This window comes from Pristiophorus japonicus, chromosome 1 (genome assembly GCF_044704955.1).
Source record: "Pristiophorus japonicus isolate sPriJap1 chromosome 1, sPriJap1.hap1, whole genome shotgun sequence".
NCBI classification, from domain to species: domain Eukaryota; kingdom Metazoa; phylum Chordata; class Chondrichthyes; family Pristiophoridae; genus Pristiophorus; species Pristiophorus japonicus.
Window position 1 is genome coordinate 335,208,707 of NC_091977.1, and position 17,033 is coordinate 335,225,739.

Consider the following 17,033-nt stretch of genomic DNA (forward strand, 5'->3'; position numbering starts at 1 on the left):
CTGGTGGAAGGCAGATGACATTCAGTTGGGGAGACGACAGATGTCCTTTCAGGATAATCTTGAGCAGCTCTGGGCCTTGAAGGCCCGGCTGCGGACTGCACTGTCTCAGCATGGGTGGCAACAGTCTGGGCTGGCTGGCTGACAGGCAGCAGCAAGGGCGCTGGCGGAGTGGCAGTGGTGTGAGTAGGAATGCTGTCATGCTGAGAGAGAACAGCAGGTTCATCCTCTACGGAGTCACTGAAACTCCCCCGGAGTGGCGCATCAGCATTTCTAACCACCTGTGAGAGGACAAGTTGCTGGAATGCTGTGACACTCTGAAAGCCCTTTTCCACACTGGTAAACTCAGCCACGATGGCAGCAGTCGAAGCTGCCACTGCAGCACTCAGATGTAAAGAGCGGGTGCTTGCGCTGCAATGGAAGCCGAGACATCAGCCATCAGACACTGCATGATGGTTGGGACCACAAGTGCGCTCATGGATCTACATGCTCCTTCAATGCTGGAAAGGATAAGCTCGATGTTCTGTACAAATCCCTCAGCAAGGTTGGGGCTGGACTCCTCCATGGTCCCTGACAATGCACTCAGGCTTTCTGGCCAATGCACCAAACATTTCACTGTGCATACTTCAGTGATATTCTGTAGGCCACCCATCGAAAGAAAGAAAGAAAACAAGAAAGAAAGACTTACATTTATAAAGTTCCTTTCATGACTTCAGGATGTCCCAAAGTGCTTTACAGCCAATGAAGTACTTTTGACGTGTAGTCACTGTTGTAATGTAAGTAACGCGGCAGCCAATTTACGCACAGCAAGCTCCCACAGACAGCAATATGATAATGACCAAATAATCTGTTTTTGTGATGTTAATTAAGGGATAAATATTAATTCCAAGGATAGCTCCCCTGCTCTTCTTCGAAATAGTGCCATGATATCTTTTACGTCCACCTGAGAGAGCAGACGGGGCCTCAGTTTAACGTTTCATTGAAAGATGGCACCTCCGAAAGTGCTTCATTCCCTCACTAGAGTGCCAGCCTAGATTTTTGACTCAAATCTCTGGAGTGGGACTATGAACCCACACCTTCTGACTCAGAGGTGAGAGTGCTACCAACTGAGCATGGCTGACATCTCATCTGAGTCTTCTGCTTCAGAACTCGTGAGTGACCTCGTCCTCCAGGGAGCTGGTAGCTGCGCTGTCCTTTCCCTCTGCCCTGGTTGCAGCTCCCTTGCCCGGTGACTCATCACACACCTTTAAGATACCTTATAAACTCCGCGCAGTGTGCCAGTATCTGAGCTGGTGGCTGCGAGTGACAGATCAAGTGACCGTGTTTCTTCTTCATCATCACTCTCCTCTCCTTCTTCTTTTACAATCACTGGCTGGAAAGGTTGGATTTTCGGGGTATCTGAAATGAGAACGGCACAAAGGTCGGGTTGTGGTGAAGTCAGGGGGAAAAGCAAGAGGTGCATGCTTACACCATATGCAGATTGTAAATCAGAAGAGATTGTGGGATGAGAGGCAAGTGGGATAGAAACATAGAAAATTGGTGCAGGAGTAGGCCATTCGGCCCTTCGAGCTTGCACCACCATTCAATATGATCATGGCTGATCATGCACTTCAGTACCCCATTCCTGCTTTCTCTCCATACCCCTTGATCCCTTTAGCCATAAGGGCCACATCTAACTCCGTTTGAATATATATAACGAACTGGCCTCAACAACTTTCTGTGGTAGAGAATTCCACATACTCACAACTCTCTGAGTGAAGAAGTTTCTCCTCTTCTCGGTCCTAAATGGCTTACCCCTTATTCTTATACTGTGACCCCTGGTTCTGGACTTCCCCAACATCGGGAACATGCTTCCTGCATCTAACTTGTCCAATCCCATCAGAATTTTATATGTTTCTTTGAGATCCCCTCTCATTCTTCTAAATTCCATTGAATATAAGCCCAGTCGATCCAGTCTTTCTTCATATGTCAGTTCTGTCATCCCTGGAATCAGTCTGGTGAACGTTTGCTGCACTCCCTCAATAGCAAGAATATCCTTTCTCAGATTAAGGAACCAAAACTGTACACAATATTCAAGGTGTGACCTCTCTAAGGCCCTGTACAACTGCAGTAAGACTTCCCTGCTCCTATACTCAAATCCTCTCACTATGAAGGCCAACATGCAATTCGCCTGCTGTATCTGTATGCCAACTTTCAATGACTGATGTACCATGACACCCAGGTCTCGTGCACTTCCCCTTTTACTGATCTGTCACCATTCAGATAATATTCTGCCTTCCTGTTTTTGCCACCAAAGTGGATAACCTCACATTTATCCACATTATACTGCATCTGCCATGTATTTGCCCACTCACGTAACCTGTCCAAGTCACCCTGCAGCTTTTTAGCATCCTCCTCACAGCTCACAGTGCCACCCAGCTTAGTGTCATCTGCAAACTTGGAGATATTACATTCAATTCCTTTGTCTAAATCATTAATGTATATTGTAAATAGCTGGGGTCCCAGTCACTGCCTGCCATTCTGAAAATGACCCGTTTATTCCTACTCTTTGCTTCCTGTCTGCTAAGCAGTTCTCTATCCACATTAGTACATTACCCCCAATAGCATTTGCTTTAATTTTGTACACTAATCTTTTGTGTGGTACCTTGTCAAAAGCCTTTTCAAAGTCTAAATACACCACATTCACTGGCTCCCCCTTGTCCTCTCTACTAGTTACATCCTCAAAAAATTCTAGAAGATTTGTCAAGCATGATTTCCCCTTCATAAATCCATGCTGACTTGGACCGATCCTGTCACTGCTTTCCGAATGCGCTGCTATTTCATCCTTAATAATTGATTCCAACAATTTCTCCACCACTGATGTCAGGCTTGTTATGCTCATAATAAAATAATGTAACGAAGGACTGTGGACTGTGACCTTAGCTCCTTTATTTAAACTCCAGAGTGCTGGTACAACATGGGAGGCCTGCTTATATACAGTGCTCCCAAGGGGTGCGAGGATCCCTTGGGACTCCAACAGGTATGCCCTCTGCTGGTGGTATGATATTATCTGGGTTATCTGGGTTGCATACATAACATTACTCCCTCCCAAAGTCAACAGCACACTTATTTACAGGATGAGATGATTGGGGCTTTTCTCTCCCTTGTCGATCGTCTCGGTATAAATGCAGGTGTGGGTGAGTTGCTTGGTTCTTCGCTAGGCTGCTGGGCAGCTGGCCTTGCCGGGCAGCTGGGGATGGTGAGTTCAGCTTCGTGGTCGACCGTGATGTCGGTTGCCACTTGTATGTGTTGGAGGGTCGAAGTTGGTGGTGTCCCCTTCGGGTTGCTCGTGGCTGTTTGTGAATCGCAATTTGATTTGGTCTAAATGCTTTCTGCACGTTAGTCCATTAGCAAGTTTGACCTGAAACACCCTACTCCCTTCTTTGGCTATGACGGTGCCAGCAAGCCAATTGGGACCATGTCCATAGTTGAGTACAAATACAGGGTCATTGACTTCAATATCGCATGACAAGTTTGCGTGATCATGGAACATGCTTTGTTGATGCCGCCTGCCTTCAACATGGTCATAGAGATCAGGGTGGACAAGAGAGAGTCTTGTTTTGAGCACCCTTTTCATGAGCAGCTCGGCTGGGGGAACCCCGGTGAGCGAGTGGGGTCTGATGCGGTAGCTGAGCAGGACTCAGGACATGCGAGTCTGCAGGGAGCCTTCCGTCACATGTTTCAAGCTTTGCTTGATGGTTTGGACTGCCCGTTCTGCCTGGCCATTCAATGCGGGCTTGAACAGGGCAGATGTGACGTGCTTGATCCCATTGCGGGTCATGAATTCTTTGAATTCAGCACTGGTGAAGCATGGCCCATTGTCGCTGACAAGGACATCAGACAGGCCGTGCGTGGTGAACATGGCTCGTAGGCTTTTGATGGTAGCAGTGGACGTGCTTACATTACACACTCAATTCATTTTGAATAAGTATCCACAACAACCAAAAACATTTTGCCTAGAAACAGGCCTGCAAAGTCAACGTGGATCCTAGACCACAGTTTGGAGGGCCATGACTCCAAACTTAGTGGTGCCTCTCTGGGTGCATTGCTCAGTTGAGAGCAAGTGTTGCATTGGCGCACGCATGACCCCAAGTCTGTGTCGATGCCGGGCCACCACACATGGGATCTGGCTATAGCTTTCATCATTAATATGCCTGGGTGGGTACTGTGTAGGTCGCGTATGAATGTTTCCCTGCCTTTCTTAGGCAAAACTATGCGATTGCCCCACAAAAGACAGTCCTCTTGTATGGACATTTCATCTTTGTGCCGTTGGAATGGCTTGATTACTTCATGCATCTCCGCTGGGACGCTGGACCAGCTCCCATGGAGAACACAATTTTTTACAAGGGGCAGTAAAGGATCCTGGCTGGTCCAGGTCCTGACCTGGTGGGCCGTAATGGGTGACTTTTCGTTTTCAATTGCATTCATTACCAAGAGCAACTCTGCAGGTTGTGCCATTTCCACCCTGGTGGTGGGCAATGGTAGCCGACTGAGCGCATCAGTGCAGTTCTCTGTGCCTGGTCTGTGGCGGATTATATGTAGACAGTGTGAGTGCCCATCTTTGGATGCGGGCAGATGCATTGGTATTAATCCCTTTGCTCTCTGAGAATAGCGATATGAGCGGCTAATGGTCAGTTTCTAACTCAAACTTGAGACCAAATAGATACTGCTGCATTTTTTTCACCCCATAAACGCATGCCAGAGCTTCTTTTTCAATCATGCTGTTGGCCCTTTCGGCCTTGGACACACTCCTGGATGCATAGGCGATCGGTTGCAATGTTCCCGATTCGTTTGCTTGTTGTAACACACACCCGACCCCGTAGGAAGACGCATCGCAAGCTCGCACTAATCGTTACATGGGATATACAGAACAAGCAGTTTGTTGGAACATAACAGATTTCTGGCTTTCTCAAAAGCAGCCTCTTTTGATTTCCCCCATACTCAGTCATCTCCCTTGCGTAGCAGCACATGTAGGGGTTCTAGCAAGGTGCTTAACCCGTTGAGGAAATAATTGAGGAGTCCCAGGAACGACTGCAGCTCCATCATGTTCTGTGGTCTCGGTGCATTCTTGAAGGCCTCCGTCTTGGTGTCGGTGGGTCTGATGCCGTCTGCCGCGATTCTTCTCCCTGAGAACTCGACCTCTGATACCAAGAAAACACACTTCAAGCATTTCAACCTGAGTCCCATGCGATCTAGCTGACTTAGAACCTCTTCCAGGTTCTTCAAGTGTTCGATGGTGTCCCGACCTGTGACCAGCATATCGTCCTGGAAAACCACGGTGCGCAGAACCGACTTTAGTAGACTCTCCATGTTCCTTTGAAAGATTGCAGCGGCCAATCGAATCCCAAATGGGCATCTATTGTAGATGAACAGACCTTTGTGCGTGTTGATGCAGGTGAGGCCTTTCGAAGATTCCGCCAGCTCCTGTAGTCATGTGGGCCGAGGTCAGGTCCAACTTGGTAAATGTCTTTCCTCAGGCCAGAATTGCAAATAGGTCGTCTGCCTTGGGTAGCGGGTACTGGTCCTATAGCAAAAACGCTTACTCGTTACTTTATAGTCCCCACAAATTCTGACCGTGCCATCGCCTTTGAGAACGGGAACAATCGGACTGGCCCACTTGTTGAACTCCACCGGCGCTATGATGCTTCTGCCGAACAGTGTGGGGCCATCTCCTGATACAATCCATAGTGGGAGTTTGTGCACTGCTCCATCATCGGAGACTTTGACTGCTGCGCTGCCAATAACAGGGATCAACTCTTTTGTGTAAGTTCTTAGCTTGGTCTGAATGGGGCTAAGCTTGGGCCTGTGTGCCTTGTCGAAGGCCTTTTTGCTCATGATAATCTGACTCGCACCCGTGTCCAGTTCCATGGATACTGGAATTCCATCCAGTTAGACTTTTAGCATGATCGGTGGGCATTTTTTTTAAATTTCAAAATATACTTTATTCATATAAAAATTTGCACAATACTTTGGAAAGCAGTTCAGTACATTTGGATGCGGTCAGCAATTCCATACAATCTTTTGGATGCGAACGGCAGTTCCGTTCAATACATTTGTTTGCTTTACATTTCGAGGTACATTTCAGTACAATCCAGGATACATTGTAATACAGTCATCAAATTACTTTACTAGTGGCACTATACGGTACACGAAATGGGTGAGGGTACAGTTACATTTCTTTGCAACATACATTACTAAACAGAACTTGCATTATACATGGCAGTACATAGGTTTTTTCAGATCATGGTGCTCTATGTATACAAAATGTTTACAAGTACAGCCTGAGAGGAGTTTTATACTGATTCCAGCCCCTGGGTTTTTCGTGGCAGAAGGGGTTTAAACTGTGGCTCTTCCTTTGCGGCGACTGCACCAATTTTTAGTGCGTCCCTCAGCACGTACTCCTGGATCTTGGATTGTGCCAGTCTGCAACACGCAGACGTGGGCATCTCCTTGCTCTGGAAGACCAGCAAGTTTCGGCAAGACCAAAGAGCGTCTTTCACTGAGTTGATGGCCCTCCAGCAGCAGATGATGTCTGTCTCGGTGTGTGTCCCTGGGAACAGCCCGTAGAGCATAGAGTCCTATGTTACGGAGCTGCTTGGGATGAACCTCGACAGCAACCACTGCATCTCCTTCCAGACCTGTCTTGCAAAGGCGCAATCCTGAAGGAGATGAATGACAGTCTAGTCCACAGCACAGCCAACTCGGGGTCAGAGTGCCGTGTCTCTGAAACCCTGGCTGTGCATGAAGGATCTGACGGGTAGGGCCCTCCTCACCGCCAACCAAGCTATGTCTTGGTGCTTGTGTGAAACTTCTGCCTCCTCGGTTCAAGTCTCTAGTTCAGCCTGATCAGCCATGAATCGATCCTCCTCTGCAATGTGGTGGTTTGCAGGGTTTGCAGCTCGCCTGCACATTCGCTGGAGGTGTCCCATTGTTCCACAGCCTTTGCACACATAGTGTTTGAAGAGGCATTGATGGGCTCGATGATTACCTTCGCAGCACCAACAAGATGTTAACTGCCTCGCATTAATGTTTGATGGCGGACTCTGGGTCATCTGAGGTCATGCAGCTGCAGGCATGTACGTTCTGCTTTATGCATTCCTGGCTGAAAACGACGTTACTTTGTGTATAGTACTTGCCAAAACCTCTTTATGCTGCAAAATTTGTTTGGTGTTATCGCTGGTGGATATAAATGCCTGGGCTATCGTTATGGCTTTGCTCAGGTTCTGTGTTTCAACAGTCAATAGTTTGCAAAGGATAACCTCATGGCCAATGCCAAGCACAATGAAGTCTCTTAGCATTTGCTCAAGGAATCCATCAAATTCGCAATGTCCTGAAAGGCACCTTAGTTCGGCGACATAGCTCGCCACTTCCTGGCCTTCAGAACATTGACACGTGTAAAATCGATACCTCGCCATCAAAGCGCTTTCCTTCGTATTTAGGTGCTTCTGGACCAGCGTACATAGTTCTTCATATGATTTGGTTTTTGGTTTCACCAGAGCTAGAAGATTCTTCATGAGGCCATAGGTTGTTGCCCCACAGATGGTGAGGAGGATCGCCATTCATTTGGCAGTGTTCTTGCCCCCTTCCAGCTTGTTAGCCATGAAGTAATGGTTGAGTCGCTCCACGAAGGCCGCCCAATTGCCCCTTCTGAGAATTTCTCCAGGATACCAACAGTTCTCTGCATTTTTACGTGATTGTTCATTATCTCGTCGCCAGTTGTTATGCTCATAATAAAGTAATGTAATGAAGTACTATGGACATGAGTAAGTGTGACTTTAGCTCCTTTATTTAAACTCCAGAGTGGTGGTACAGTATGGGAGGCCTGCTTATATACAGTGTTCCCAAGGAATGCTGGGATCCCTTGGGACTCTAACAGGTATGTCCTCTGGTGCGGTATGATACATGTTACCTGGGCTGCATACAGAACAAGGCTGACCGGTCTATAAATTCCTGTTTTCTCTATTCCTCCTTTTTTAAAAAGTGGGGTTACATTCGTTACTCTCTGATACGTCCTTACTACACAGTATAAATGCACACGAGGCCCATGCTTGAGAGAAGGTCAGTCTGTGACCTGTCCTTTATTCCTTAGCACTCAAGTCATGAAGGTGGGTGGAGCTTCCCCTTTTATACCTGAAGGTCCAGGTTAGGAGTGTCTCGCACCTAGTGGTCAGTGTTCTCACAGTGTACAACTTAGGTCAGTTTATACATGGGTTACAATGCTGGTTGAATACATGACATCACCTCCCCCCCCCCAAAGTCTTATTGGAATCACAGGTTGAGTCTCTCTGGTGGTTTACGCTCCCTTGTAGAGCGCCTGAGTTGGGGCTCCGGTTGTTGGGCGCTGGCCTGAGTGTCTGCTGTTTGCAGTGCCTCAGGCCTGTCCGGACTGCCCACAGTGACTGGGCTCTCCTCCCTTTGGTTCCGGTGTTCGGTCACCTGTGGTGGAGTGAACTCTATATTGTGTTCTTCCTCTGCTTCTTCTATGGGGTTGCTGAACCTCCTTTTTGTTTGATCCACATGTTTGCGGCAGATTTGTCCATTGGTAAATTTAACTACCAGAATCCTATTTCCCTCTTTGGCAACCACAGTGCCTGCGAGCCATTTGGGCCCTGCAGCGTAGTTGAGGACAAAAACAGGATAATTTACATCAATACATCGCAACCTCGCATTCCTGTCATGGTCGTGATATTGTGACTGGCGCCTGCTCTCGACAATTTCTTTCATGGTGGGGTGTATAAGGGATAATCGGGTTTTGGGCGTCCTTTTCATTAGTAGCTCTGTGGGTGGAACCCCTGTGAGCGAGTATGATCGGGATCTGTAGGCCAACAGGAGGCGTGATAAGCGGGTTTGGAGGGAACCCCCTTGGAATCTGAGCATCCCCTGTTTGATTATCTGCACTGCTCATTCTGCCTGGCCATTTGAGGCCGACTTGAACGGTGCCGTTCTAACATGGTTAATTCCATTGCCTGCCATGAAGTCCTGGAATTCAGTGCTTGTGAAGCACGGGCCATTGTCGCTGACCAAGATGTCCGGTAGACTGTGGGCGGTGAACATTGCCCGTAGACTTTCTACCGTGGCAGAGGATGTGCTTGAATTTAAAATGTCACACTCGATCCATTTGGAGTAGGCGTCTACTACAACCAAAAACATTTTCCCCATGAAAGGACCTGCGTGGTCCACATGGATGCGTGACCAAGGCTTAGCGGGCCATGGCCAGTGGCTAAGGGGGGCTTCCCTGGGCGCATGGCCCAGCTGGGCACACGTGTTGCACCTGCGAACACAAAGTTCCAGATCTGCGTCTATCCCTGGCCACCAAACGTGTGACCTGGCAATTTCCTTCATCGTGACAATGCCCGGGTGTCCATTGTGGAGTTCTCTGATGATGAACACCTCTCTGCCCATCTGGGGCATGACTACGCGGTTTCCCCACAGTAGGCAATCGGCCTGAATCGAGAGTTCATCCTTGCGCCTGTGAAATGGTTCAAATTTCTCAGGGCATGCCCTGTACGTGGCTGCCCAGTCCCCATTCAGGACACATTTCTTGACTAGAGACAATAGCGGGTCTCTATTTGTCCAGACTTTAATCTGACGGGCTGTCACGGGTGAGCCTTCACTTCCGAAAGCTTCAACAGCCATGACCATCTCAGCACCATGCTCGGTAGCCCCCTCAGTGGTGGCTAGTGGGAGCCTGCTGAGTGCATCGGCGCAGTTTTCGGTGCCTGGTCTGTGCCGAATTGTGTAGTCATAGGCGGCTAACGTGAGTGCCCACCTCTGTATGCGGGCCGATGCGTTTGCATTTATGGCCTTGTTGTCAGCCAAAAGGGACGTTAGGGGTTTGTGATCTGTCTCCAGCTCAAATTTCCTGCCAAACAGGTACTGGTGCATTTTCTTTACCGCATATACACATGCGAGCGCCTCCTTTTCTACCATCCCATAGCCCCTTTCTGCCTGGGACAGACTCCTGGAGGCATAAGCTACCGGCTGTAACTGACCCTTGGCATTGACATGCTGCAACACACACCAGACATCACAGGACGACGCATCGCACGTTAACACAAGTTCCTTACATAGGTCATATAGCGTTAACAGATTGTTGGAACATAACAAATTGTGTGCTCTATTAAAAGCCCTTTCCTGGCTGTCCCTCCAGACCCATTCCCGACCTTTGCATAGGAGCACGTGTAGCGGCTCTAGCAGCATGCTCAATTTGGGAAGAAAGTTACCAAAATAGTTCAGGAGCCCCAGGAACGAAAGCAGCTCCATCGTGTTACAGGGTCTGGGTGCTCTCTGGATCGCTTCCGTCTTGGATGCAGTAGGGCTGATCCCGTCTGCTGCTACCCTCATCCCCAGGAATTCTACCTCTGGAGCTAGGAAGACGCACTTCGCCTTTTTCAGTCGCAGACCTACCCGGTCCAGTCTGCGTAGCACCTCCTCCAGGTTGTGGAGGTGTTCTTCAGTATCGTAACCCATAATGAGGATGTCGTCCTGAAAAACCACCATCCCTGGAATCGACTTGAGGAGGCTTTCCATATTTTGTTGGAAGATCGCGGCGGCCGAGCGAATCCCGAACGGACATCTGTTGTACTCAAACAACCCCTTGTGTGTCGTGATGGTGGTCAGCTTCCTCGACTCACTCGCCAGCTCCTGGGTCATGTAAGCTGAGGTCAGGTCCAATTTTGAAAAAAGTTTGCCACCGGATAGCGTCGCAAAGAGGTCCTTCGCTCTCGGTAGCGGGTACTGGTCTTGGAGTGACACCCGATTGATGGTGGCCTTGTAATCGCCACATATCCTGACCGACCCATCCGCCTTGAGCACCGGCACAATCGGGCTCGCCCAGTCACTGAATTCGACTGGCGAGATGATGCCTTCCCTCAACAGGCGGTCCAATTCGCCTTCTATCTTTTCCCGCATCACGTACGGCACCGCTCTGGCCTTGTGGTGCACTGGTCTGGCATCAGGGTTTATGTGAATCACTACCTTGGCCCCCATGAAAGTGCCAATGCCGGGTTGAAATAATGAGTCAAATTTGTCTAGGACCTGTGAGCATGATACTCGCTCCACAGAGGAAATTACATTGACATCACCCCATTTCCAGTTCATGACAGCAAGCCAACTCCTCCCCAGTAGTGCAGGACCGTCCCCTGGGACAATCCAGAGTGGCAACCTGTTCTCCGAATCTTTGTGGGTCACGACTACCGTGGCGCTGCCTAGCACCGGAATGATCTGCTTTGTGTAAGTCCGTAGCTGTGTGTCAATCGGCGATAATTTTGGCCTCCTGGCCTTGGATGCCCACAACTTTTCGCACTGTTTGATACCCATCAGAGACAAGCTGGCACCCGTGTCTAATTCCATTGATACTGGGATGCCATTGAGGAGCACTTTCATCATTATCGGTGGCGTCCTGGTGTATGAACTGTATACGTGCTCCACATGAACTCGCTGAACTTCAGCTTCCAGTGATTTCCCCCAGTGGCCATTTCTGCAATTTCTGCAGGTATTTTGCTCATCTCTGCAAACTCTGGCTGAATGTATGCCTCCACGCCTCCAGGATGAATTGCGGTTTGAAACAAAAGGTCCCTTGCCAGTCGATCATCCCTGACTGCCCCTGTTATTGTCCTTGAGTGCACCATTAACGGGTGTTGATGGCCCCATTACTGGCCGCATTGTCCCTTGCGTAAATTGCTGTTCAGCTTGCCATTGTCTCTGTCGAACTCCCCCTCTGGGTTCGACTACATGTTGGGGCATGCCTGACTGCCCTTGTCTGCCTGGAGAACTGTGTGCTGCTTTAGCAATGTTGAATCTCTGTCCCAACCATTCCTTAACACAGTACCTCTCGTCTGTTCTGCTTGTGGCCATGCTCACGTGGTTTAAATCCCAGTTTCTAGTCGCCATTGATACGTCCTAACTACACAGTATAAATGCACACGAGGCCCATGCTTGAGAGAAGGTCAGTATGTGACCTGTCCTTTATTCCTTAGCACTCAAGTCATGAAGGTGGGTGGAGCTTCCCCTTTTATACCTGAAGGTCCAGGTTAGGAGTGTCTCCCACTTAGTGGTCAGTGTTCTCATGGTGTACAACTTAGGTCAGTTTATACATGGGTTACAATGCTGGTTGAATACATGACACTCTCCAGTCCATAGGAACTGATCCAGAGTCTATAGAATGTTGGAAAATGACCAACAATGCATCCACTATTTCTAGGGCCACTTCCTTAAGTACTCTGGGATGCAGATTATCAGGCCCTGGGGATTTATCGGCCTTCAATCCCATCAATTTTCCTCACACAATTTGCTGACTAATAAGGATTTCCTTTAGTTCCTCCTTCTCGGTAGACCCTCGGTCCCCTAGTATTTCCGGAAGGTTATTTGTGTCTTCCTTAGTGAAGACAGAAGCAAAGTACTTGTTCAATTGGTCTGCTATTTCTTTGTTCCCCATTATAAATTTGCCTGATACTGAATGTAAGGGACCTACATTTTTCCTCACTGATCTTTTTCTCTTCACGTATCTGTAGAAGCTTTTGTAGTCAGTTTTTATGTTCCCTGCAAGCTTACTCTCATATTCTGTTTTCCCCTCCTGATTAAACCCTTTGTCCTCCTCTTCCAAATTCTAAATTTCTCCCAGTCCTCAGGTTTGCTGCTTTTTTTATATGCCTCTTCCTTGGATTTAAGTCTATCCCTAATTTCCCTTGTAAGCCACCGTTGAGCCACCTTCCCCATTTTATTGTTACATCAGGCAGGGATATACAATTGTTGAAGTTCATCCATGTGATCTTTAAATGTCTGCCATTGCCTATCGACCGTCAACCCTTTAAGTATCATTCGCCAGTCTATCCTAGCCAATTCATATCTCATACTGTGGAAGTTACCTTTCTTTATGTTCAGGACTCTAGCCTCTGAATTAACTGTGTCACTCTCCATCTTAATGAAGAATTCTACCATATAATGGTCATTCTTCCCCAAGGGGCCTCGCACAACAAGATTGCTAATTAATCCTCTCTCATTACACAATACCCAGTCTAGGATGGCCAGCTCTCTTGTTGGTTCCATGACATATTGGTCTAGAAAACCATCCCTTATACACTCCAGGAAATCCTCCTCCATCGTATTGCTACCAGTTTGTTTAGCCCAATCTATATGTCGATTAAAGTCACCCATGATTGCACGCATCGCTAATTTCCTGTTTGATGCCATACCCAGCCTGACTATGACTGTTTGGTGGTCTATACACGACTCCTACTAGCGTTTTCTGCCCTTTGGTGTTCCGCAGCTCTACCCATACAGATTCCACCTCATCCACTCTAATGTCCTTTCATACTATTGCGTTAATCTCCTCTTTAACCAGATGTGAGAAGCAGGATAATGGATGAGGATACCAGCATCTTGTACTCTTTCAGCCCTGGCTTTGGTCACGGGCTCAGCTATGCCCCTCCCAAGAATGGCCAACACCATCTGCTCCAAGGAGGTTAGGTGATGCAGGTGAGCCTGTCCCCCGCTGACTGGGTTTTTCTGGCACTGGTTATGTGCCACCTTTTCCTGTAAGAGAAAGGGAAGTGTTTTAGTGTGGTGCAATGAGTTTGGGTGTTGTGCCTGTCATGCTGTCAGATATTGATGTGAGTCTTGCAGCAGTATGCGAGGGTAAGGTGAAGCTATAAATGTATGGTATGAGCCATGTTTCATAGAGATTGTTGGTGGGTGAGTGATGGGGGTGTGATGCTTTGAGCAGTGTGTGAGGCTAGTAGTGCAGATGATGGGATATGGCATTTGGAGATTAATTCATTGACTGTGACTACTCCTGTGAGGTCATTCAACTTCTTCCTGCACTTCATCCACATCCTCAGGGCAACACTTCTGGCATTCATCACATTGGCTATCTACTTCCATTTCACTTTTATATGCTGCTTGGAGGGTTTCCTGGCCACCTGTGGAAAGAGGACCTCTCTCTCCTTGATAGCTTCTAGTGTGCATTGGAGAACCTTTTTGCACACTCTCTTCCCAGTTGTGCCATCATGATATGATTTTTTTGCACTGTCTTCCTCAGCCAGTTGAATCATGATCTGCAGGAAGAATGCACCACCCCTTTAAGAGGTGTAGACTGCCTTTAAGTAGTGCAGGCTAGCTTTAATTAGAGCTAGCCTCGTGCAAACTTTGCTCCCTGCTGAGCGTTCAGTGACTCAGCAGTGCGTTCAGCCACAACCATGCTAATGAGCAGGACCGCAACATTTGCATACTGCCTGCAGTCTTGGGAACGGGCATGGGTTGCTAGTGCATCGTGATCCCCGTGCACTATTTCGGGGGCAATCCAATTTCTAGGCACTTTACTGTGATACTCCATTCCCTTTGTGATGAAGGCTGATATATCATTTGCTTTCCCATTTGCTTGCTGTACCTGCATGTTAACTTTCTGTGATCCATGTGCAAGGATACCCAGGTCCCTCTGAATACCAACATTTTCCAGTTCTCACCATTTAAATAATATTCTGCTTTTCTATTTTACCTACCAAAATGGATAACTTCGCACTTCTTCACATTATATTCCAGCTGCCATGTTCTTGGCCACTTGCTTAACTTGACTATATCCCTTTGCAACCTCTTTGCTTCCTCCTCACGGCTTACTTTCCCATCTAACATTGTATTGTTAGAAAACTTGGATACAATACACTCAGTCCTCTCAGCTAACTCATTGATATAGATTGTAAATAGCTGGAGCCCAAGCACTGATCCTTGCGGCACCCCACAAGTTACAACCTGCCAACCCGAAAATGATCCATTTATTCCTACTCTCTGTTTTCTGTCTGTTAACCAATCCCCAATCCATGCTAGTATATTATCCCCCAACCCATGAACCCTAATTTTGTGTAATAACCTTTTGTGTGGCACCTTATCGAATGTCAATCAGGCTGAATTCTGGGTGGAGAAACTATCAGCGAAGTCACATGCTTGTTCCGTTCAGGCCGCTGATCATTCCCTACTCCCCCTACTCCTCCGGTCCCCGAACATTCCATTCCCTACACCTCCCGCTCCTTCAGCCCACCCATTGTTCCTTACCAACCCTCCCCCCCCCATTCCCCCCTCCTCCTGCCCTCCCCATGCTCCTCGGGCACCCAATTGTTTCCCACCCTCCCCCCTGCTCCTCCAGCCACCCCCTCCCCCAGCCCCAGCTCCTTCCCTTCTCACTGCAACCTAGTGCTGCAGGCCTACCCGCTTACAGCCAGCCAGCCTCTCAATTCTCTCGGGTTGCATGACCGCTTCAGAGCCTCCCTGCTCCTAATCCACCTCCCTTTAAAATTAAATCCGTTGTGTCAGGGATTAAATAGTTTTAAAAGTTAACGAATGGGGCAGTTCATTATTCTAAGGAGATCAATCCCCTACATTATCCTTAATTAATGCTTTCGGTCTTGAGTGGTAATCCACTACCAACTTGAGAAATGCTCTACAGAAACTGCAAAACTGCTTTCCATATAGTTTGAAGTACCTTTACTTCCAAAATTATATTGTTTTACTTCGTAAGTGGGGAATAATATTGGGCCAGAATTTGCTGTAGCAGGGCATCTACCAGTGTCATTAGTTAGATTTGCCCCTGCACCGTTCAGCTCAAAAATAAGCTACTAATTGCTGGACCTAAATATCTGCGGTGGTTTTATTTTTATCTACCATGCAAATACAGCAACTTCATGACGTTCAATGTATGTCGATGGTGAGCCAGACATCAAAATGCCGTTTTCGCAAAGATAATCGTGGAGCGGGGCAACTCGGACAGCAGCTTTTGGATATTCGCATTTAACTGTGCATCTGCTCCTCGTCTGAATTTGCTGTGCCATTTACACATAAATATCGGTAAGCGCCATTAGCTTCACTGTTATTTTGAGAGTAAATTCTGGCCAATTGCTTTCCATGTGAACATTTTCATTTTATGAATTTTGAAATAGCTGTATTTTCTGATAGCATAAATGTACTACATTATTTACAATTTTAGAAACATAAAGTGCTGTTTATAAGACGAAGTAGCATCAATTATTTCTACATCTTTGATGTAAATTGTAATTGTCCTGTTTGTCTGTCTGGGGATTATGGATGTTTAAAGGCGATCTGTTGTCTAAATTTACACTCAAATTTCACAATTCCCCACTGCTTTAATCTTACTTGCAGTATTGTGAGTTTCATTGACTTTAATGAGCTATATTTCGATATTAGGGTGAGAACATTATGCATAAACAGTGATGCCAGCTTCATATGTTAATTAGAAAATGTAGATTATTTATGAAGTAAACGCTTTCATGTGGGAAATAGTTGAATGAAAATACGAGAGTTAATTAAACAAATAACGTCATAACGCACAAAAATAGCATTGCAGCATTTTAAAATCTTTTCTGAATACAATATCTTTTCAGCTGCCCTAAATTCAAAGAATAAGTTTCCATAAGCGATTCAGGATAAGCAGAAGTCAGTAATTGCAAAGTTAGATTATTCAAGGAATATATGCAAATTGGCTTACAAAATGTTGTTGTCATAATTGGAAGTCAGATAGTGAAGTGTCGTATATTTTTAGATTTAATATTCATGAAGTGTCTTAACCTGATTTCATGTTGCAGCTGGTTATAAGATATGATTAACTGGATCTATTTTGCCTTTTGCTGTATATCAATATTCTTTACCTCAAACTTCAATAAACTTTGTTCTGTTCAGTATATTAGTATACTTGGAGGCATCAGCCTAGACATTCTGCCTCCTTGGGGATGGAATTGTAGTACAGTATAGTGGGAGAGGAGTCAGAATTTGGGGATGGAACCGAAATCTGCCAGGTTTCCACTCTAAATCCCACTGCAAATCTCAACATTTTGGGACACTTCTTCTGTCCATGCACCCACATTTCTGATTAGCCCGATGGGACCTGCACCTGCTGAGAGGTAATTTTCTGGACCGACTAAAGGCCCCAAAGTTAAAAATGCAACCGAGAATCCATCCCAGAAGGAATAATAGCCTTTGGAGCAAGGACCTGC